The 22,422-nt window shown below is 38.6% G+C and overlaps 1 protein-coding gene across 3 annotated transcripts in view; it reads left to right on the top strand.

Moving 5' to 3' along the window:
* Positions 1-22,422, top strand: part of OSBPL8 (oxysterol binding protein like 8) — a 240,632-nt gene that overhangs the window by 37,356 nt on the left and 180,854 nt on the right. Inside the window, exon 1 of one of the 3 annotated variants that reach the window (XM_049883931.1) lies at positions 9,315-9,985. The exons of 1 other annotated variant lie outside the window; for it this stretch is intronic. The gene's annotated coding sequence lies outside the window, so the exon portion shown is untranslated. Of the gene's footprint in view, positions 1-9,314; positions 9,986-22,422 lie in introns of those variants that run through there. One more of the 3 variants, XM_049883932.1, reaches the window with a different exon arrangement.

Below are 22,422 nucleotides of genomic sequence, written 5' to 3'. Positions count from 1 at the left end.
TTTTAGCCAGTGAAAGTTTACACAGGAAATTAGCTTCTCATTAAACAATTTCTGTACATATTGTTCGGTGACATTGGTTACATTCTTCACAATATGTGGTGCGATTAATTACTTTTGTATGTGGCCTTTCTAGCTATGGTCTTGTAACTCCCATCCAGGTGATTCGGTGGAACTTGAATAGGGAAATTGTCACCTACCAAGGGAATGGGTCAGTTTTGCCTTAAAAGAGAGCCAATTCCAGAGCAGAGGAAGAGCCCATCACCACCAAGGAAGGAGAGACTCAGCAGTAGGAGATGGCATGGTGGGCTTCCCAGCCCATGGAGAGAAGAAGCTGAGTGCTTTTGGACAGAGACTGAGGGCCAGGGAGAGGCGTGCCTGTGAGCACAGGTGGGAAGTGGCTATCCTGATGGAAGAACTGTATCCTGAGTGTTCCTGAGCCTGAACTGTAACTGTTGCTTCCCTAATAATTGTGGGTATGGTCTGTGAGTTCTGTGTGGCCACTGCAATGAATTATCGAACCCAGCAGAGAAGTAAAGAATGCTCTGTGAGGGACAGTTGGTGTCAGAATTAGTAATGATGGCAGAGAGAGGAGGCTTGTCTGGTCTCTACCTCATGGGAGTCAGACTTGCGCCCTCGATCTTGGTTCTCCTTCCCCTGTGGGGTTGGAGGAGGTCACACACTGCCCCCATGCTGTTTTTTACACAATGTATCAGCATTCTCGTTATTTCTCGTTCTATTTCCATTAATCTAGCTTCCCTGTCCCCCCTTGCCTTCTCATCTTTGGTCTAGGGTAAATGTTTACCATTTGGTTTCATCTAAGTGATTTTTTAATAATTTTTATTGAGCTTTAAGTGAACGTTTACAAATCAAGTCAGCCACATATAGGCCTATATACACCTTACTCCATACTCCCACTTACTCTCCCCCTAATGAGTCAGCCCTTCCAGTCTCTCCTTTCGTGGCAATTTTGCCAGTTTCTAACCCTCTCTACCCTCCTATCTCCTCTCCAGACAGGAGATGCCAACACAGTCTCAAGTGTCCACCTGATACAAGTAGCTCACTCTTCTGCAGCATCTCTGTCCAACCCATTGTCCAGTCCTTTCCATGTCTGATGAGTTGTCTTCAGGAATGGTTCCTGTCCTGGACCAACAGAAGGTTTGGGGACCATGACCGCCGGGATTCCTCTAGTCTCAGTCAGACCATTAAGTCTGGTCTTTTTGTGAGAATTTGGGGTCTGCATCCCACTGATCTCCTGCTCCCTCAAGGGTTCTCTGTTGTGCTCCCTGCCAGGGCAGTCATCAGTTGTGGCTGGGCACCATCTAGTTCTTCTGGTCTCAGGATGATGTAAGTCTCTGGTTCCTGTGGCCCTTTCTGTCTCTTGGGCTCATAGTAATCGTGTGACCTTGGTGTTCTTCATTCTCCTTTGATCCAGGTAGGTTGAGACCAATTGATGCATCTTAGATGGCTGCTTGTTAGCATTTAAGACCCCAGATGCCACATTTCAAAGTGGGATGCAGAATGTTTTCATAATAGTATTATTTTGCCAATTGTCTTAGAAGTCCCCTTAAGCCATAGTCCCCAAACCCCTGCCCTTGCTCCGCTGACCTTTGAAGCATTCCGTTTATCCCGGAAACTTCTTTGCTTTTGCTCCAGTCCAGTTGAGCTGACCTTCCCTGTATTGAGTATTGTCCTTCCCTTCACCTAAAGCAGTTCTTATCTACTAACTAATCAGTACCCTCTCCCACCCTCCCTCCCTCCCCACCTCGTAACCACAAAAGTATGTGTTCTTCTCAGTTTACACTATTTCTCAAGATCTTATAATAGTGGTCTTATACAATATTTGTCCTTTTGCCTCTGACTAATTTCACTCAGCATAATGCCTTCCAGGTTCCTCCATGTTATGAAATGTTTCACAGATTCGTCACTGTTCTTTATCGATGCGTAGTATTCCATTGTGTGAATATACTGCAATTTATTTAACCATTCATCTGTTGATGGACACCTTGGTTGCTTCCAACTTTTTGCTATTGTAAACAGAGCTGCAATAAACATGGGAGTGCATATATCTGTTCGTGTGAAGGCTCTTATTTCTCTAGGGTATATTCCGAGGAGTGGGATTTCTGGGTTGTATGGTAGTTCTATTTCTAGCTTTTTAAGAAAACGCCAGATAGATTTCCAAAGTGTTTATACCATTTTACATTCCCATCAGCAGTGTATGAGTTCCAATCTCTCCGCAGCCTCTCCAACATTTATTCTTTTGTGTTTTTTGGATTAATGCCAGCCTTGTTGGGGTGAGATGGAATCTCATCGTAGTTTTAAATGGCTAATGATTGAGAGCATTTTCTCATGTATCTGTTAGCTGCCTGAATATCTTCTTTCGTGAAGTGCGTGTTCATATCCTTTGCCCACTTCTTGATTGGGTTGTTTGTCTTTTTGTGGTTGAGTTTTGACAGAGTCATGTAGATTTTAGAGATCAGGCGCTGGTCGGAGATGTCATAGCTGAAAATTCTTTCCCAATCTGTGGGTGGTCTTTTTACTCTTTTGGTGAAGTCTTTAGATGAGCATAGGTGTTTGATTTTTAGGAGCTCCCAGTTATCTGGTTTCTCTTTGTAATTTTTGGTAATATTTTGTATTGTTTATGCCTTGTATTAGGGCTCCTAACGTTGTCACTATTTTTTCTTCCATGATCTTTATCGTTTTAGTCTTTATGTTTAGGTCTTTGATCCACTTGGAGTTAGTTTTTGTGCATGGTGTGAGGTATGGGTCCTGTTTCATTTTTTTGCAAATGGATATCCAGTTATGCCAGCACCATTTGTTAAAAAGACTCTTTTCCCCAGTTAATTGACACTGGTCCTTTGTCAGATATCAGCTGCTCATATGTGGATGGATTTATATCTGGGTTCTCAATTCTGTTCCACTGGTCTATGTGCTTGTTGTTGTACCAGTACCAGGCTGTTTTGACTACTGTGGCTGTATAATAGGTTCTCAAATCAGGTAGAGTGAGGCCTCCCACTTTCTTCTTCTTTTTCAGTAATGCTTTACTTATCCGAGGCTTCTTTCCCTTCCATATGAAGTTGGTGATTTGTTTCTCCATCATATTAAAAAATGTCATTGGAATTTGGATCGGAAGTGCATTGTATGTATAGATGGCTTTTGGTAGAATAGACATTTTTACTATGTTAAGTCTTCCTATCCATGAGCAAGGTATGTTTTCCACTTAAGTAGGTCCTTTTTAGTTTCTTGCAGTAGTACTTTGTAGTTTTCTTTGTATAGGTCTTTTACATCTTTGGTAAGATTTATTCCTAAGTATTTTATCTTCTTGGGGGCTACTGTAAATGGTATTGATTTGGTGATTTCCTCTTTGATGTTCTTTTTGTTGATGTAGAGGAATCCAAGTGATTTTTGTTATAACCTGAGACTCTGCTAAACTCTTCTATTAGTTTCAGTAGTTTTCTGGAGGATTCCTTAGGCTTTTCTGTGTATAAGATCAAGTCATCTGCAAATAGAGATAATTTTACTTCCTCCTTGCCAATCCGGATGCCCTTTATTTCTTTGTCTAGCCTAATTGCTCTGGCTAGAACCTCTAGCACAATGTTGAATAAGAGCAGTGATAAAGGGCATCCTTGTCTGATTCCCGTTCTCAAGGGAAATGCTTTCAGGCTCTCTCCATTTAGAGTGATGTTGGCTGTTGGCTTTGTATAGATGCCCTTTATTATGTTGAGGAATTTTCCTTCAATTCCTATTTTGCTGAGAGTTTTTATCATGAATGGGTGTTGGACTTTGTCAAATGCCTTTTCTGCATCAATTGATACGATCATGTGGTTTTTGTCTTTTGTTTTATTTATATGGTGGATTGCATTAATGGTTTTTCTAATATTAAACCAGCCTTGCATACCTGCTGTAAATCCCACTTGGTCGTGGTGGATTATTTTTTTGATATGTTGTTGAATTCTATTGGCTAGAATTTTGTTGAGGATTTTTGCATCTATGTTCCTGAAGGATATAGGTCTGTAATTTTCTTTTTTTGTGATGTCTTTACCTGGTTTTGGTATCAGGGATACGGTGGCTTCATAGAATGAGTTAGGTAGTATTCCGTCATTTTCTATGCTTTGAAATACCTTTAGTAGTAGTGGTGTTAACTCTTCTCTGAAAGTTTGGTGGAACTCTGCAGTAAAGCCATCCGGGCCAGGGCTTTATTTTGTTGGGAGTATTTTGATTACCATTTCAATATCTTTTTTTGTTATGGGTCTATTTAGTTGTTCTACTTCTGATTGTGTTAGTTTAGGTAGGTAGTGTTTTTCTAGGAATTCATCCATTTCTTCTAGGTTTGCAAATTTGTTAGAGTACAATTTTTTTGTAATAATCTGATATGGTTCTTTTAATTTCAGTTGGGTCTGTTGTGATGTGGCCCATCTCGTTTCTTTTTCAGGTAGTTTGTTTCCTTTCCTGTATTTCTTTAGTCAGTCTGGCCAATGGTTTATCAATTTTGTTAATTTTTTCAAAGAACCAGCTTTTGGCTTTGTTAATTCTTTCAATTGTTTTTCTGTTCTCTAATTCATTTAGTTCAGCTCTAATTTTTATTATTTGTTTTCTTCTGGTGCCTGATGGGTTCTTTTGTTGCTTACTTTCTATTTGTTCAAGTTGTAGGGACAGTTCTCTGATTTTGGCTCTTTCTTCTTTCTGTATGTGTGCATTTATCGATATAAATTGGCCTCTGAGCACTGCTTTTGCTGTGTCCCAGAGGTTTTGATAGGAAGTATTTTCATTCTCGTTGCATTCTATGAATTTCTTTATTCCCTCCTTAATGTCTTCTGTAACCCAGTCTTTTTTGAGCAGGGTATTGTTCAGTTTTCAAGTATTTGATTTCTTTTCCCTAATTTTTCTGTTATTGATTTCCACTTTTATGGCTTTATGGTCTGAGAAGATGCTTTGTAATATTTCGATGTTTTGGATTCTGCAAAGGTTTGTTTTATGACCTAATATGTGTTCTATTCTAGAGAATGTTCCATGTGCGCTAAAAAAAAAAGTATACTTTGCAGCTGTTGGGTGGAGAGTTCTGTATAAGTCAATGAGGTCAAGTTGGTTGATTGTAGCAATTAGGTCTTCCACGTCTCTATTGAGCTTCTTACTGGATGTCCTGTCCTTCTCCGAAAGTGGTGTGTTGAAGTCTCCTACTATAATTGTGGAGGTGTCTATCTCAGTTTTCAGTTCTGTTAAAATTTGTTTTATGTATCTTGCAGCCCTGTCATTTGGTGCATAAATATTTAATATGGTTATATCTTCCTGATCAATTGTCCCTTTAATCATTATGTAGTGTCTTTCTTTATCCTTTGTGGTGGATTTAAGTTTAAAGTCTATTTTGTCAGAAATTAATATTGCTACTCCTGCTCTTTTTTGCTTATTGTTTGCTTGACGTATTTTTTTCCATCCTTTGAGTTTTAGTTTGTGTCTCTAAGTCTAAGGTGTGTCTCTTGTAGGCAGCATATAGATGGATCGTGTTTCTTTATCCAGTCTGAGACTCTCTGTGTCTTTATTGGTGCGTTTAGTCCATTTACATTCAGTGTAATTATAGATAAGTATGTGTTTAGTGCTGTCATTTTGATGCCTTTTTATGTGTGTTGTTGACAATTTCATTTTTCCACTTACTTTTTTGTGCTGAGACGTTTTTCTTTGTAAATTGTGTGTTCCTCATTTTCATAGTATTTGACTTTATGTATGCTGAGTCATTATGTTTTTCTTGGTTTTTATTTTGAGTTATGGAGTTGTTATACCTCTCTGTGGTTACCTTAATAGTTACTCCTATTTTTCTAAGTAAAAACCTAACTTGTATTGTTCTATATCGCCTTGTATCCCTCTCCATATGGCAGTTCTATGCCACCTGTATTTAGTCCCTTTTTGATTATTGTGATCTTTTACATATGGATTTCAATGATTCCCTGTTTTGAGTGATTTTTTTCTTTTTCAAATTAATCTTAATTTGTTTTTGTGATTTCCCTATTTGAGTTGATACCAGGATGTTCTGTTCTGTGACCTTGTGTTGTGCTGGTATCTGATATTATTGGTTTTCTGACCAAACAATTTCCTTTAGTATCTCTTGTAGCTTTGGTTTGGTTTTTGCAAATCCCCTAAGCTTGTGTTTATTGGTAAATGTTTTAATTTCGCCTTCATATTTTAGAGAGAGTTTTGCTGGATATATGATCCTTGGCTGGCAGTTTTCTCCTTCAGTGTTCTATATACGTCATCACATTGCCTTCTTGACTGCATGGTTTCTGCTGAGTAGTTTGAACTTATTCTTATTGATTCTCCTTTGTAGGAGACCTTTCTTTTATCCCTGGTTGCTTTTAAAATTTTCTCTTTATCTTTGTTTTTTTTTTTTTTTTTTTTGGTTTTGGCAAGTTTGATGATAATATGTCTTGGTGATTTTCTTTTTGGATCAATCTTAAATGGGGTTCGATGAGCATCTTGAATAGATATCCTTTCGTTTTTCATGATGTCAGGGAAGTTTTCTGCGAACAAATCTTCAACTATTCTTGCTGTGTTTTCTGATATTCCTCCCTGTTCTGGGACTCCAATCACATGCACGTTATTCTTCTTGACAGAGTCCCACATGATTCTTAGGGTTTCTTCATTTTTTAAAATTCTTTTATCTGATTTTTTTTCGGCTATATTGGTGTCAATTCCCTGGTCCTCCAGATTTCCCACTCTGCATTCCAACTGCTCGAGTCTGCTCCTCTGACTTCCTATTGCGTTGTCTAATTCTGTAATTTTATTGTTAATCTTTTGGATTTCTGAATGCTGTCTCTGTATGGATTCTTGCAACTTATTAATTTTTCCACTATGTTCTTGAATAATCTTTTTGAGTTCTTCAACTGCTTTATCAGTGTGTTCCTCGGCTTTTTCTGTAGATTGCCTTATTTCATTTCTGAGGTCATCCCTGATGTCTTGAAGCATTCTGTAAATTAGTTTTTTATATTCTGTATCTGGCAATTCCAGGATTGTATCTTCATTTGGGAAAGATTTTGATTCTTTGGGGAGTTGTAGAAGCAGTCATGGTCTGCTTCTTTATGTGGTTTGATATCAACTGCTGTCTCTGAGCCATCACTAAGGTATTGTAGTGATTTATTCTATATTTGCTCACTGAGTCTTATCTTGTTTTTTTTTTTTTTAATATACGTAGATGGGCTACTAGATTGCGCTGTCTTGAGTGTTGTAGCCCTTGACTCACTTATGTCCTATTACCAGCTGGTTTGGGCTGTTACCAGATATATAAGCCTGAATCCATTCACTATTCTTGAGTAGAATCTGATTTTGGGTCATCAAGTGTGTGATGCAGACTGTCACCTATCCACCTCGAGAAGTAGTGGTGATAGATGTGTGCACCAGAGTCTAGTAGTAGCTGGGGTTCACACTCCGGGTGGGGGGCAGGGTGCTGACAGGCTTCCCCCAAGTGTCAGTAAGGTAGGTGTGTCTCTATTCCTAAAGCACCTTGGTAGGTGGGCTCTGCAGCTGTACCTTAGGCCCCCAGTGCAAGTACCTCTACAGATTGGTAGGTGTCACCCACCTTAGACCCCTAAGGCAGGAGGCTAGATGGTCTGGGGGGAGCTTCAGCCCTCAGTTCCCTGTTGTGGGTCAGGGCTCTGTTGAAGATGCAGAGATATTAGATCTGGGAAATTTGTCTTTCCAGTAAATCTGCTAAAACAGTTGCAGTCAGATCCCTATCAGAAATGCCTTTGCATTATAATAGCCGCCTTGTTCCCCGTACGGATGAAAGCCCGAGACTGTGGATCACATATGCTTGGCTGGAGCTGGTTCTGTGTTTTTAGTCCAATTAGGGAAGGATTTTTGGTCCCTGGGTTTTTTGTAGCTGCTTCTCTCAGGCCAGGAGAATGGGTTAGGAAAAGACCAAAAGAAAAGAAAGAAAAACCGCAGGGTAGTTTGCTGTGTGGCTCAGGAAATTCCAATGTTAATGAAGCCGCCTGGGAAGGGGAGGGGAGGGTTCAGATAAATAGGAGAGAGTAGCACCCCAGAGTATAGCCAAAGTTACTTATCTTGCTTGGGATGAATGTTTTTTCTGAGATTCCTGAAGGACACGTCCACTGTGTGCGCTGGCTGGGTAGAGATTGCCCCCGAGGGTCAGGCCGCATCCCGTGCTTGCGCTGTCTCAGAAGCTGCGGTTAGTTCCTCCGCTCCCAGTCCAAAGCCCCGCGCCAAGGTTCCTGGCCTGGGACGCCGCACTCCCAGCTCCAAAACCAGTCACTGCCTCCTGGTGACTTCTCCTCCTGTCAGCCGCGTGGCTGCGCTGCCTGCGTGCACTGGCTGGGCTTCCCCCGAGGTCAATTCTGGGGGCTAGGGCTGTGCCCCGTGTTTGCACTGTTTCAGGAAGCCCTGCTCTGCTCCCCTGCGCCCAGTCCAAAGCCCGGCGCCAAGGTTTCCTGACTGGGACACTGGCTCCAGGCTCCGAAAACAGTCGCTCCTTCCCCGTGGTTGTTCGTTCTCGGTCTCTGTCACTGAGGTCAAGTCTTTAGATCTGAGCTTGATGGTCAGCGTTCGTAGATTGTCATATATGTGATCGATTCCCTTGTTTTTCTGAGTCTTTGTTGCAAGAGGGATCCGAGGTAGCTTCTACCTAGTCAGCCATCTTGGCCCTGCCTCCGTAAGTGATTATTTTGAGGCGCACAATACTCACAGGTGATACTTATTTTATGGGCCAATCTGTTGTTTGGCTGAAAGGTGACCTCTGGGAGTGGTTTGAGTTTCAAGTTTATAGAGTATCTCAGGGCAGTGGTCTCAGGGGTTATGAAGTCTTTACCAGTCCGGTCAGTCTGGCCTCTTTTTAGGAATTTGAGTCTTGTTTTACATTTTTCTTCCGTTCTATCCGGGACCATCGATTGAGTCCCTGGTCGGAACGGTTGGTGGTGGTAGCCGGGCACCATCCAGTTCCTTTGATCTCAAGGTAGGTGATGTTGTTGTTCGTGTAAACTACTGTGGTGTTTTAGACTAGTTTCTTCTTGGAGTCTTTGGTTTTCTTTTTTCTCTTTAGGAGGGAGATCATTTTTAATAAATACAAAATGAAAAAATCTAAGTTGGCTGTGATTTTGAGCAACTTCAAATAGTTTCTCTTCATAGGTAATTTATAGTGACTTTTTCACCAGTGTAGTGTTTTCTGAAATGTATTAAATGCTCTTCTTTTTATGATACCACTTGGTTTAATTGGGATGAATATTAAAGAAATGAGAATACCACTTCAATTTTGAGAACCCAGATTTTTTTTTTACCTTTTTAGCTGCTATAGTGCCTTAGAACAGTCCAGAACAAAACAGAGATGTCTGTTTAGAAAAGTTTTAAGGAATGTATTCATCAGTCTTCGTGCTGTCTTTTGGTTAGTGGTTTTAGTGCCCAGTATTCTTTTGGCTTACATAATTACTGTACCTTCAAGGTTACTGGGTTAGATTTTAAGTTTTACTACATGATCTGCTAATACTCAGTTATCCTATTTTCCCCCAATATTGAAGGCTTCCAAGTATTCTATGTCTGTATGCACAATATTCTTTCCACATCGTTTCGATTTGATTTGCCTTGTCTTAGTAACGAGCCCTGGTGGCGCAGTGGTTAAGAGTTCAGCTGCTAACCAAAAGGTTGACAGTTTGAATCCACCAGCTACTCCCTGGAAAGCCTGTGGGCAGTTCTACTCTGTCCTCTAGGGCTGCAGTGAGTCAGAATCGACTCGACAGCAACGAGGATTTTTTTTTGTGTGTGTGTCTTAGTTAATATCATTCTCTGTCCTTACTTTCCATTTCTTGAATCCATGTAGGTTTGCCAAGGAGCTGCTTGCTGAAATGTACAAGCAATTGCTCTTGAAGGATTAGTTTTTATAACCTTATTTGGATCTAACTTGAAAGATGGAGGAAACAGTTTATAACCAAGAGCAGTTGTTGAAAATCAAGTAAAGATCATTGGCCTGCTTAAGAAGCTAGCTCAGAAAAAGGTGAATTGCATTGCTTAAGTAGCTTAGTTTCTTTGAATGGCTTTATTAGGATAACTAAGTGATAAAAGATTATAAAGTGATTTTAAAAAGTATAAGAACCCCAGCATTAAGGATCATGGTGGTGATCATAGGAGAATGAAGTACATTAGTCTTGTTTAGAAACTAAATGCAAATATGGTTTTCTAACCATATACTAAAAAACTCACTGTTGACAGCCTTGCAGGGTAATCAATTTGTATAGAGAACCTGAAAGTTTCAAACTTCTTTTCCTCTCTGAAATAATTGTTTTTATAACATAGTTTTTGATGGCTTAAAATTTATTAGGAACTCAACTGTTCCATTATTACAGAATCACCATTATAAATTTTCATGTAAACAATGGCAATGGCCATTTTTTATGTGTATAGTTGGGTTTATGTTGGTGAGAATTTGTATTGTCTCTGGTAATGGGAGATCTGGAATCTAGTCCTCCTTTGTTAGTGATGTGTCTTTGGACAAGTTAATTTAACCAGTTATAGAGTTTATTGCATTATTATACTATAAAGAACCTGCTTGCCTGAAGATAACTGGTTAGCTTCTTAGCTCTGCCAGTTCCCAACTTCTTAAGAAGCATCTGTCATGTGCCCGGGACTGTTCTAGTTGTTGTGAATATTCTTTTCAACAAAACAAACTCATTTTTATCATGAAGGTGAAATTTTACTTGGGGATACAAACAAACAATAAATAAATCTGTAATATGTCAGGTGGTAAGTGGTATGAAGAAAGTGGGTAAAAAGAATAGGAAGTTGGGGAAGGTAGGTTGCTGTTTTGCAGTTACAGCTTATATGGTCAGGGAAGATCTTAATAAGGCGGTTTCAGCAGAAAGACCTAGAAGAAATGAAGGAGTGAGACCTGGGGAAGAGTGTTTTGGTCAGAGAACAGTAGATACAAAGACCCTGTGGAAATTTACTTGACATGTTAAAAGGAATAACATGGAGGCTGGAATGGCTGGTGCAGAATGAGCAAGCAGCAAGTTATTTCACTTTTCTGAGCCTCAGTGTTCTCACCTTGAAAATGGGGCTAATATGTCAAGGTCACTTATCTTACAGGGTTGTTATAATGATTACTTGAGGTAATGCATTTAAAGCAATTAGTAATGTATCTTAGAATATAAATTTGATCATGTCCCTGCCACGCACAGATCCTTCACTGGCTTCCTCTTGCACAATGAATAAAATCCAGATTTTTTACTTGTGTGTTTCTACATCCTCCTCTTGGGCGGGTCTCTTCATTGTTTACCATGCCTTAGCCATACTGACCTTTAGCCGGGTCTCACCTTGGGCTTCTGTGGTGTGGAATTTCTTCCCACAGCAAATCCTTCAACTCTATTCTACAGAGAGGCCTTGTGTGATGTGTCAGTTCAGATATAGATTTGCTGTTTTAACAGAGAGCCAAATAAACAGAGGCTTAAATAAAGGAAAAAAAAATTCTCTTTTGTGTGGTATCAGATAGGTAGGTGATCCAGAGCTAGAATGGCATTGCTGTTCTAAGATATGTGGAAATGGTAAGTAATTTCATCTCTGAGGGTATCAAACAGTTGCAGCTGATTTTCTTAATGTGATATATCTTCTAAGCTTTTATTAAGTTTTTACGTATTTGCTCATTAACTTGTTTTTGGAAGGAGATGTTAACAAACTCCTGAAAGAAGAAAATTAGCAGAAATTCCAATTTTAATTCTTTAACAGCTGTTTGCTGAAACTTGAGCTAAGAATATCTTGTGGTTTTTATAGTATGCACCTTAATATCCTGGTTCAATTTTTGATTATAGCTTGTAGATGCTTTAAAAATTTTTTATCCCTAGGCAGAAATCCTTAGTGTAGCAGGAAAGAGCTTAGAATCCTTTAAAAACTTCACAAATTTGAATTTCACAATGATAGAAAAAAAAGTAAGGTACAATGAAATGAAGTAGTGGTATAATAACTTTGTACTGCCTTTTCAAAGAGGTAGACCATACTCCCCGCCTCTTAGACTGTGGCCTCCTTTGTGGCGCGGACATAGAATTGTCGTACAGCTTGAGAGGGTTGGGGAAAAGAGAAAATGTGATGAAGTTTAAAGTTGTTGTACTTTTGTAGGTCAATATGGGACCTTACTGTGGTGGCTTAAAGGATATCATGCTGTGTAATGGGTGATTCTACTACACTTCCTTGTCTTTAGGACTATGGGTTGAAGAGGCAGGTACCCAATTTTTACGCAAATAACACATGCCTTCTACATTTGTTTGCCAACCATGTCCTCCCTCCCTGGCAACATCACTATGCCAATTTTTTTTTTTTTACATGTTACTGTAAAAAAAAAGTTAGCACACTTATGAAAATACCTCACAGGGGTGGACACAGTTGGCGAACAAATGTAGAAGGTGTTATTTGTGTAAAAATATGGTATCTATTATTTTAGGAGCTAGTGCCCTTTGTACTGCAGTCACTCAATTCATTTGATAATTCCTGAAACTTTTTGGGTGATGGTTAACTTTAATGCAGAAAGCATTCAGTAATTAAGGCTGGACTTGATAAGGTGTGAATTCTTATATTTAAATTAATTCCTTAAATTGTTTAAAAGCAGATAGAAAAAATTCTTTTCACAACTCTCATTAGCCATTTGCAAAAGGAAGTGTCTTAGGAATGGCTTGTGAACCACTGATGACTTGATCTTCTGGTACAAGGTAAAATGTTACACAGTGTTGTATTGGGTAGTAGTGAAGTAGACAAGGATGAACAGACTGTTGGAAGATCATTCCCTATCAGTCTTCTGTGTTTATGCGTATCTTGCAAGCAAAGCACTGACTGCCCTATTTTCTGGAGCATCTTTTCAAGGATGTTTGTATAGTGAACAGCCTTGGAAGATACAGATAGTATCTTTCTCCTGAGCAAAGACAGCCATGCTTACTTATATATAAAAAAGTCTGGATTCCCTAAGCTCAGAGTTCTTCTGTTCTGTAGGTGTCCATATGGGCTCCTCATCCTCATCATTCCCTTGGGACTTGGTGTGGATAACTGACAAAAAAACAAAAACAACAACAAGAAAAAAACAAAGCCTGTTGTTGTCCAGTCGATTCCAACTCGTAGCGATCCGATAAGACAGGGCAGAACTGCCCCATAGGGTTTCCAAGGAGCGACTGGTGGATTCGAACTGCTGACCTTTTAATTAACAGCTGTAGTTCTTAACCACTGCACCACCAGGGCTCCCTAAGACCTTAAAAATCTATGTATTTAGTATATATTATACTCATCGTAAGTATAATAAATTGCTGGGTTCTATTATTAATTTTTTTTATTAATATATAACAAAAATATTTACTGAACTTTTTCTAATGTTTATTTTTCCATGTTCTAATGTTTATTTCTCCTACTACCCTCATAAGTATAATGTATAACTCTAAAAATTAAAAATGTTCATTGGTATACCAGCTAAAGTCATCTCACACTACAGTACCAAATATAGGGAGACCCTGCCATAAACTGTTTCATGAGCATGTCAGTTCTTCAGGCATTCACTCTCCCTGCCCTGATGCAGCATGATAAGATACACATAAAGAATATTAGACTTGCTGATAGTAAACCTCAATTGAAGTCCAACCTCTATTGGAATTGACTCAACAGCAAAGCATTTTTTTTTTTTTTTAATGTGTATTAGAAAAAATGAAATTTGTGGCTCAAACCAGAAAATTCTTGGACTTTATTAGGTAAGGCTAACTAAAGTTAAAATGAAAATGAGTAAATAAACTAAGTAAACAACTGTTTCTAGTAGTACATTGGCAAAAACTGTGAAATTGGTATATTAGTGATCATGACAAACCCTGATACAGAGAAAAATATTTATGTCTGGTAACATAGTTATGTGACTGGTAAAGAAATAAACATTAGAAAAAAGTTCAGTAAACACTTTTTTGTTATATGTTGGTAAATAGAATCCAACAACTTAATTAATTGCCTATTAATGGAAATGTTCTTTTTAATATATACATCTGTTTTTTCCTCTGGTTTATTTAAAAACATCAGTCATCACAATGAGACTTGTAGTATTCTTTAGCTAGGCCAGTAATTTGTTTCAAGGTTCCTTGAATTCACATTGAAGTACAGTAAAACTTGCAAAAGGTGGAATCTGTTTAAGGTGGAAACCCTGTCAGAGAAGGAAAACTCGGGTATTTCCCACTAAATAGCGATAGAAAAGTGGTGACTGCACTCTCACAAAGGCGGAAAACTTGGGAGACCTGGAAAAACAAGGCAGTTGCATCGAATTCTGGCTCTTACAGTTTTCACTGTAGTATAAACAAGAACAGTTAGCAACAGTGAATGGCAACCTGAATGAGTTAAAAAAAATTGATGTACAACATAAATACACAGATCTTAAGTGTACAGTTCAGCAAGTTTTTATGTATGTATAAACTTGAGTAACCACCACTCAAATCAACCTATAGAATATTTCTTGTACCCTACTAGGCTCTCTCGTGTCCCCTTCTGGTCAGTAATGCCCCCTGTAAGGATAATTACTGTTCTGACTCATTCTTCTCAAGCTGCTAGAACAATGGCTTGTACATAGTAAACCCATCCCATTGCTGTCGAGTAGATTCTGACTCACAGCAACCCTATAGAACAGAATAGAACTGCCCCATAGGGTTTCCAAGGAGCACCTGGTGGATTCGAACTGCTGACCTTTTGGTTAGCAGCTGTAGCTCTTAACCACTATGCCACCAGGGTTTCAAAAAAGCTGGCATGGTCTGGTCAATCCGGCTGAGTGACCCAACACACGGCACCTGAGAGGGCATAGTAGGTGTTCAGAAATGTTAGTTCAGTGAATGAATGAAGCCTTAATATCTTATATGCTTGAATGAATTCTTTATATGATGTACTTATTGACCTTGCAGTTTAGTTTCCCTTTATAATTTTTATTTTTAAAAATATTTAAAATATTATATTTGGTCTTTTTTTTTTGCTATTTCTTATATTGCCTCAAAGAAAAGTTATTTCTTCCTGCATTGAGTAAATATTCCATTTTCAACCTCCCATAATTTGAATTAAAATAAATCTTATTTACTTTGCAATTAATTTTGTTATGGCCCTAAGTTATTATTTTTTTTTTTTACAGTTTTCGAGTACACATTTAAAGTAGAAATAAATGAACTCTCTCAATTTTTAGAGCATATCTAGTGTTACCATTTGTGCATAATTGATGTTGCTGTCCCAATAAAATTATTTATACTCTGTGTAATATACCAGTTGTTGCTGTTAGATGCCATTGAGTCAGTTTTTAATACAGCGATTCCATGTGACAAAGTAGAACTACCCCATGAGATTTTTTAGGCTGTAATCTTTATGGGAGCAGATTGCTAGGTCTTTCTTCCATGGAGCCACTGGGTGAGTTCGAACTACCAAGGGCTTAAACCTTAATATACCAGTAATTAACCTAAAATTCAGTTTTTTGAACATTTTGAACCACCACTTAAGTAATGGTGGTTGTTAGGTGCTCTCGAATCAGATCCAACTCATGGAAACCCTGGTGGCGTAGTGGTTACGAGATACGGCTACTAACCAAAAGGTTCACAGTTCGAATCCACCAGGCGTTCCTTGGAGACCATATGGGGCAATTGTTGTTAGGTGCTGTTAAGTCGGATCTGACTCATAGCGACCCTATGTACAATATAACAAAACACTGCCCGGTCCTGCACCATCCTCAAAATCATTGTTATTGTTTGAGCCCATGGTTGCAGCCATTGTGTCAGTCCATCTCATTGATGGCCTTCCTCTTTTTCACTGACCCTCTACTCTACCAGGCATGATGTCCTTCTCCAGGGACTGGTCCCTCCTGATAACATGTCCAAAGAATGTGGCACGAAGTCTCGCCATCCTTGCTTCTAATGAGCATCCTGGTTGTACTTGTTCTAAGACAGATTTGTTCATTCTTCTGGCAGTCAACGGTGTATTCAGTTTTCTTCACCAACACAGTAATTCAAAGGCATAGATTCTTCTTTGGTCTTCCTTATTCATTGTATAGCTTTCACGTGCATATGAGGCCATTCAAAACACCATGGCTTGGGTCAGGCCATCTAGTCCTTAAAGTGACATCTTTGCTTTAATACTTCAAAGAGATCTTTTGCAGCAGATTTGCGCAATGCAGTGTGTCATTTGATTTCTTGACTGCTGCTTCTGCGGGTGTTGATTGTGGATCCAAGTAAAATGAAACCTTTTACAACTTCAGTATTCTCTCAGTTTATCATGATATTGCTTATTAGTCCAGTTGGTCTGTCAGTTTGTCCTACTATGGGGGCCTGTGTGTTGCTGTGGTGCTGGAAGCTTTGCCACCGGTTTTCAAATTCCAGCAGGGTCACCCGTGATGGACAAGTTTCAGCTGAGCTTATAGACTAATACAGACTAGGAAGAAGCACCTGATGGTCTACTTCTGAAAAAAATTAGCCAGTGAAAACTTTATGAATAGCAGCAGTACATTGCCTGATATAGTGCCAGAAGATGAGCCCCTCAAAATACTACTGAGGAAGAGCTGCCTCCTCAAAGTGGAGTCGACCTTAATAATGTGGATGGAGTCAAACCTTCAGGACCTTCATTTGCTGTCGTGGCACGATGCAAAATGAGAAGAAACAGCTGCAAGCACCCGTTAATAATCAGAACATGGAATGTACGTAGTGTGAATCTGGGAAAATTTGAAATTGTCAGAAATGAAATGGAGCACATAAACATCAGTGTCTTAGGCATTACCCGTTGCTGTCGAGTCGATTCTGACTCCTAGTGACCCTATAGGATGGGAGTAGAACTGCCCCATAGAGTTACCAAGGAGCGTCTGGTGAATTCGAACTGGCGACCTTTTGGTTAGCAGCTGTAGCGCTTAACCACTACACCACCAGGGTTTCCATCGTAGGCATTAGTGAGCTGAAATGGACTGGTGTTGGCCATTTTGAATTAGACAATCATATGATCTACTATGCCGGCAGTGACAAATTGAAGAGGAATGGCGTTGCGTTCGTCATCAAAAAGATCCATCCTGAAGTTCAGTGCTGTCAGTGATGGGATAATATCCATATGCCTTCAAGGAAGAACAGTTAATATGACTATTATTCAAATTTATACAATAACTGCTAAGGCCAAAGATGAAGAAATTGAAGTTTTTACCGACTTCCGGAGTCTGAAATTGGTCAAACATACAATCAAGATGCGTTGATAATTACTGACGAGTGGAATGCAAACGTTGGAAATGAAGGATTGGTAGTTGGAAAATATGGTCTTGGAAATGTCACTGGAGATCGCATGATAGAATTTTGCAAGACCAATGACTTTTTCATTGCCAATACCTTTTTTAAACAACATAAATGGCGACATACATGTGGACCTCGCCAGATGGAATAAACAGGAATCAAATTGATTAAATAGTGTTGATTAAATATGTTGGTAAAAATAATAGTAAATGCTTATTCTTTTCTTTCCCCTTTCCCCCCAAAAAATCACCTGATTGTGTTTCTTTGTTATTTCCTTTTCTTTTCTCTTTTTTAGTTACAAGCCTTAAAAAAAAACCTGCTACATCCATAAAATACCAAGAAAAACTTAATAACATCAATAGCTAGCTTGTGTTCAAATAATTGATTGAGACCTTTTTTTTTTTTTTGTAATTTGTATCAGGATCCAAGTAAGGTCTATACACTGCAGTGATTAATATGCCTCAAGAGTGTCTTTTAATCCATAGATTTCCACTAATTTTTTTGTTTTGTTTTAATTTTCTGGCAGTTTATTTGTTTAAGAAACCTGATTGTTTTGTAGAGTTTCCCAAATTCTTGAGTTTTGCAGTTTCCGTACCCATGGTGTCATTTAATGTGTGTTATTCTTTTCACTTTAACTCCTGTATATTGGTTAAGAGCTTGGCTGCTAACCAAAAGGTTGGCAGTTTGGTTCCACCAGCCATTCCTTGGAAGCTCTATGGGGCAGTTCTGCTGTGTCCTGTAGGGTTGGTATGAGTAAGAATTGACTCGATGGTGATGGGTTTGGGTTATACTGGTAGTTAGATCTAGAGGCTTGGTCTAAATTAATGTCTTAGGTAAGTGCTGCTGCAACACAAATACTACAAGGCGGGGAAGAAGAGATTTATTTTCTCACAGTTCAGAAGGCTAGAAGTCTGAACGCAGGGAGTAGGCTCTGAGGGAAGACCCTTGTCTCTTTCAGCTTCAGTGGCCCCAGTGTTCTTGGATCCTGGGTGACCCTCATGTGGCGTGGCATCTGTCTTCCCTGTTTGTGCATGCATCTGTGTCTAATCTTTTCTTTTTGTAACTCAGAAGTGATTTAGTTTAGGACACACCCTATACTGATATGCCTCATTAATATAAAAAAGGAAACCCTATTTCCAAATAGGATTACATCCACAGGTATAGGGGTTAGGATTATAATACCTATTTTCAGGGGACACAATTCAATCCATAACAATTAGGTTTTTTTTTTTTTTTTTTTTTTAAGGAGAAGAAGAACACTGTGCACAGTGCTGTATACTTCTAATACCTGGTTGTCGTTCCTCTGTTTTTAAAACAAACACAGTTTTCCAAATATTATACCTACTTTTTAGGATTGTTGTGAAGATGAGTGATGATGCATGAAAAGCACCTCACAAAGTCCTTAACATATTTAATAAATGATTATGCTTACTGCTTTTTTACAAATTTTCCTTTCCAGGTTTTCCAGATTAAATTTGTAATTGTACTTTCCAGTAGTTACAGGATCTAAAAGATCAACATCAGTAAACCTATCAATTTCTAACAAATATTTGCAGTTTTTCAAAGATTGTTCTTATTATTCTGTACATAATTTATTCAGTGCAGTTTTTATGCCTGCTAGTTGTATTGCTTGGAGCCTTTGTGGTGCAGTGATAAAGAGCTTGTCTGCTAAGCAAAAGGTCAGCAGTTCAGATCCACCAGCCACTCCTTGGATACCTGTGGGGCAGTTCTGTTCTGTCCTGTAGGGTCACTATGAGTTGGAATTGACTCGATGGCAAGGGTTTGGTTTTTTGGTTTCATTGCTTGCATAGCCAATTTTTAATGTAGGGCCAAGGTTTGGTATTTATGGACATTTTCCTTCTTCATAACTTATTTGTCTCTGGTTTTATCATTATAACAGTCAGAAACACTGAGGGATTTATTTACCTTAAATACTAATTTTTTTCTGTTTTCTCTCAGTCTTTTGTTGTTTGCATATATACTTTCAATGGTACCATAACCAAAAAAAACCAAACCTGTTGCCATCGAGTTGCTTCTGACTTATAGCAGCCCTATAGGACACAGTAAAATTGCCCCATAGGGTTTCTAAGGAGTGCCTGGTGGATTTGAACTGCTGACTTTTTGGTTAGCAGCTGTAGCTCTTAACCACTACGCCACTGGGGTTTCTGTATAGTACCATAGTACCCAAATACTATATTTTGTGTTCTTAAAAAAAAAAAAAAAAAAGAACATTAATATTATAATATCTGTTTCATATTGCTTTGTAGTCTTTATGACCTTTTTATGAATGGAGTCAATTTTATTGAAAATATTTGCTGTATTTATAACTCTTCCTCTGTATTTTCGAGTTGAACAAAGTATAAACCTTTACCTTTTGTCCTTTAAGATATGCAATTTCAATATTTTTTTCCTTAGAGGTAGATAGTTGTGGAATCAGCTTTTTATAAAATGTGTGTTGTTTAAGCACCCTAAATATTCCTTTGATTTTCAGGGTAGCTACTATATTCTGTATGTTCAAACCAAAAACCCATTGCTTTCAAGTCAATTTAAACTCGTAATGACTGTAGGACAGAGTAGAAGTGCCCTGTAGGTTTTCAAGGCTATCATCTTTATGGAAGCAGACTGCCACATCTTTCTCCCATTGAGTGGCTGGTGGGTTTGAACTGCCAACCTTTCGGTTGGTTAGCATTCACTTAACTTACTGCATCACTCAACCCACTAGGACACCTTATATTCTGTATATTCCCTTATTTCATCCGCTTTGGTTTGGGAGAATTTTTATTAGGAAGACTAAAACAGTGAACTGTTTTCTTCCCTTTGAAATGTTTTCCTCTAGGGAAATGTAAGAATAAGTTTATGGTTAATTTTTGAGCAGATAATACAGATTGACACAGTGGCTGTGACAAAAACAAATTTTTTTTTTTTTTACTGTAAACTCAAGATAGGAACCTACTGTTTTAGTATTACAAATACTTTTGGCTTAGGACCTTGTCCATTTACCTTAACCATACTACAGCTTTTCCAGTTAATATATTTAGATTTTATTTAAGTATCTTTTTCCCTTTAGAACCTTAAGAGTTCTAGAATTACTTAGTTCTTGAGCAGTGCCCATAGAAGCAACAAAGTTATAGTCCATTTTACTGGAAATATTTAACCTATTAGCAGGAAAGGGTACGGTCATTTGCGTACAAATGAAAAAAGAGATCATTAAGTTTAAATGGCTTTGTGTTAATAACTAGTACATTATGGAAAGGAATCGCAATGGCACCACGATTGATTTCTTTTTTTTAAACAGAACCAAATTTGTCATTTTTAAGGCAAGTTGACGTGTCTTGAATCTGATCTCTAATTACGGTATTTTTAAGTAGGACAAGTTCACATCACTTTTTAATATACTTCTTTTGGTAGCAGAAACATTCGTCTTGTTATTTACACCCTTCACAGTTACATCATGTTTGCATAATTAGGAATTGAGCTTTGGCTACTGTGAAAACCTAAGGTGTGTGTTAAGAACAGTTAAGAATATTATCATTCACACTATGCTAAGTGCTGATTTAGTGGGCGTAAGCAAGATTTAAAAAGGAGCCCTGGTGGCGCAGCAGTTAAAGTGCTCTGCTGGCAACCAAAAGGTCCAGAAAACCAAGCTCATTCCTTTCAGGTCAGTTCGGACACATAACGATCCTATAGGACAGAGTAGAGCTTTCCCCATTGGGTTTCCAGGGAGTGGCTGGTAGATTCAAGCCGCCAACCTTTGTGATTAACAGCCAAGCTCTTAACCACTGTGCCACTAGGGCTCCAAAACATCCACGGTGTGTTATTACAGAGCCAACCCTTGTGTAAATGCTGTCCAGATCAAGAGAGGGAACATTGATAGGATTCAGAAGCCTCCTTGCATCTCATCCCAACTATTACCCCATTAATCCTCCTTAAAAGTATGCATTATCTAGATTTCTGTGCTAGATTAGTTTCTTTTTTTTTAAACCATAGATGAATAAGATCATACACTATGTGTACTTCTATGTCAGATGTCACTTAATATTTTGTTGATGATAGTCATCTATGTCACTGTAGATTTCTTCTTTTGCTATATAGTATTCCATTGTAAGAATTTACCACAGTTTTTCAGACTCTTTTTTGGTTGATGAACATCTCTCTTCCTTCAGACTTTGGCTATTATAAACAAAGTTGTTATGAATATGTTTGTATATGCTTTTTCGTGTCTTTGCTGACACGTGGAAATTTTGGTATGTTTTCATGTTCGTTTGTCTCTTAGTTCTCTTGTGATTTCTTTTTTTGAGCCATTGGTTGTTTAATAGTGTGTTGTTTAATTTTTGTGCATTTGTGAATTTTCCAGTTTTCCTTTTGTTATTAATTTGTTGTTACATTCAATTGTGATTAGAGAAGATACTTCTTATGATTTTAGCTGTGTAAAAATTACTGAGACTTGTTTTGTGGCCTGACACATGTTGTATTCTGGAGAATGTTCCATACACATTTGAGAAGAATGTGTATGTTGCTTTTGTTGAGTGGAGTGTTGTGTATAGGTTTGTTGTTGTCAATCCATCTCATCAAGTGTCTTCCTCTTTTTGGCTGACCCTCTGCTTTACCAAGCATGATGTCCTTCTCCAGGGACTGGTCCCTCCTGATAACATGTCCAAAGTATGTGAGACAAGTCTCTCCATCCTTGCTTATAATGAGCATTCTGGCTATACTCCTTCAAGACAGACTTGTTTGTCCTGGCAGTCCGTGGTATATTCATTATCCTTCACCAACACTATAAATCAAAGGCATCAATTCTTCTTTGGTCTTCCTTACTCATTGCCCAGCGTTTCAACGCATATAAGGTGAATTTTTAAAAAATTTATTTATTGTGCTTTACGTGAAAGTTTGCAAATCAAGTCTCTCATACAAAAAGCCATACACACCCTGCCGTGCACTCCCAGCTGCTCTGCCCTTAATGAGATAGCATATTCCACCTCTCCACCCTGTATTTGCTGTGTTCATTCATCCAGCTCCCATACCCCTCTTCCTTCTCATCTGGCCACCAGACTGGAGTCGCCTGCGTAGTCTCATGTGTCTGCTTGAGCCAAGAAGTTCACTCCTCACCAGAGTATCATTTTCTGTCTTATAATCCAGTCCAATCCCTTGTGTGAAAAGTTGGCTTTGGGAATGGTTCCAGCCTTGGGCTAAGAGAAGG

Source organism: Elephas maximus, chromosome 4 (genome assembly GCF_024166365.1).
Source record: "Elephas maximus indicus isolate mEleMax1 chromosome 4, mEleMax1 primary haplotype, whole genome shotgun sequence".
In the NCBI taxonomy this organism is placed as follows: domain Eukaryota; kingdom Metazoa; phylum Chordata; class Mammalia; order Proboscidea; family Elephantidae; genus Elephas; species Elephas maximus.
The sequence above is the reverse complement of the archived record's forward strand: the minus strand, read 5'-3'. Positions and strand labels throughout refer to the sequence as shown.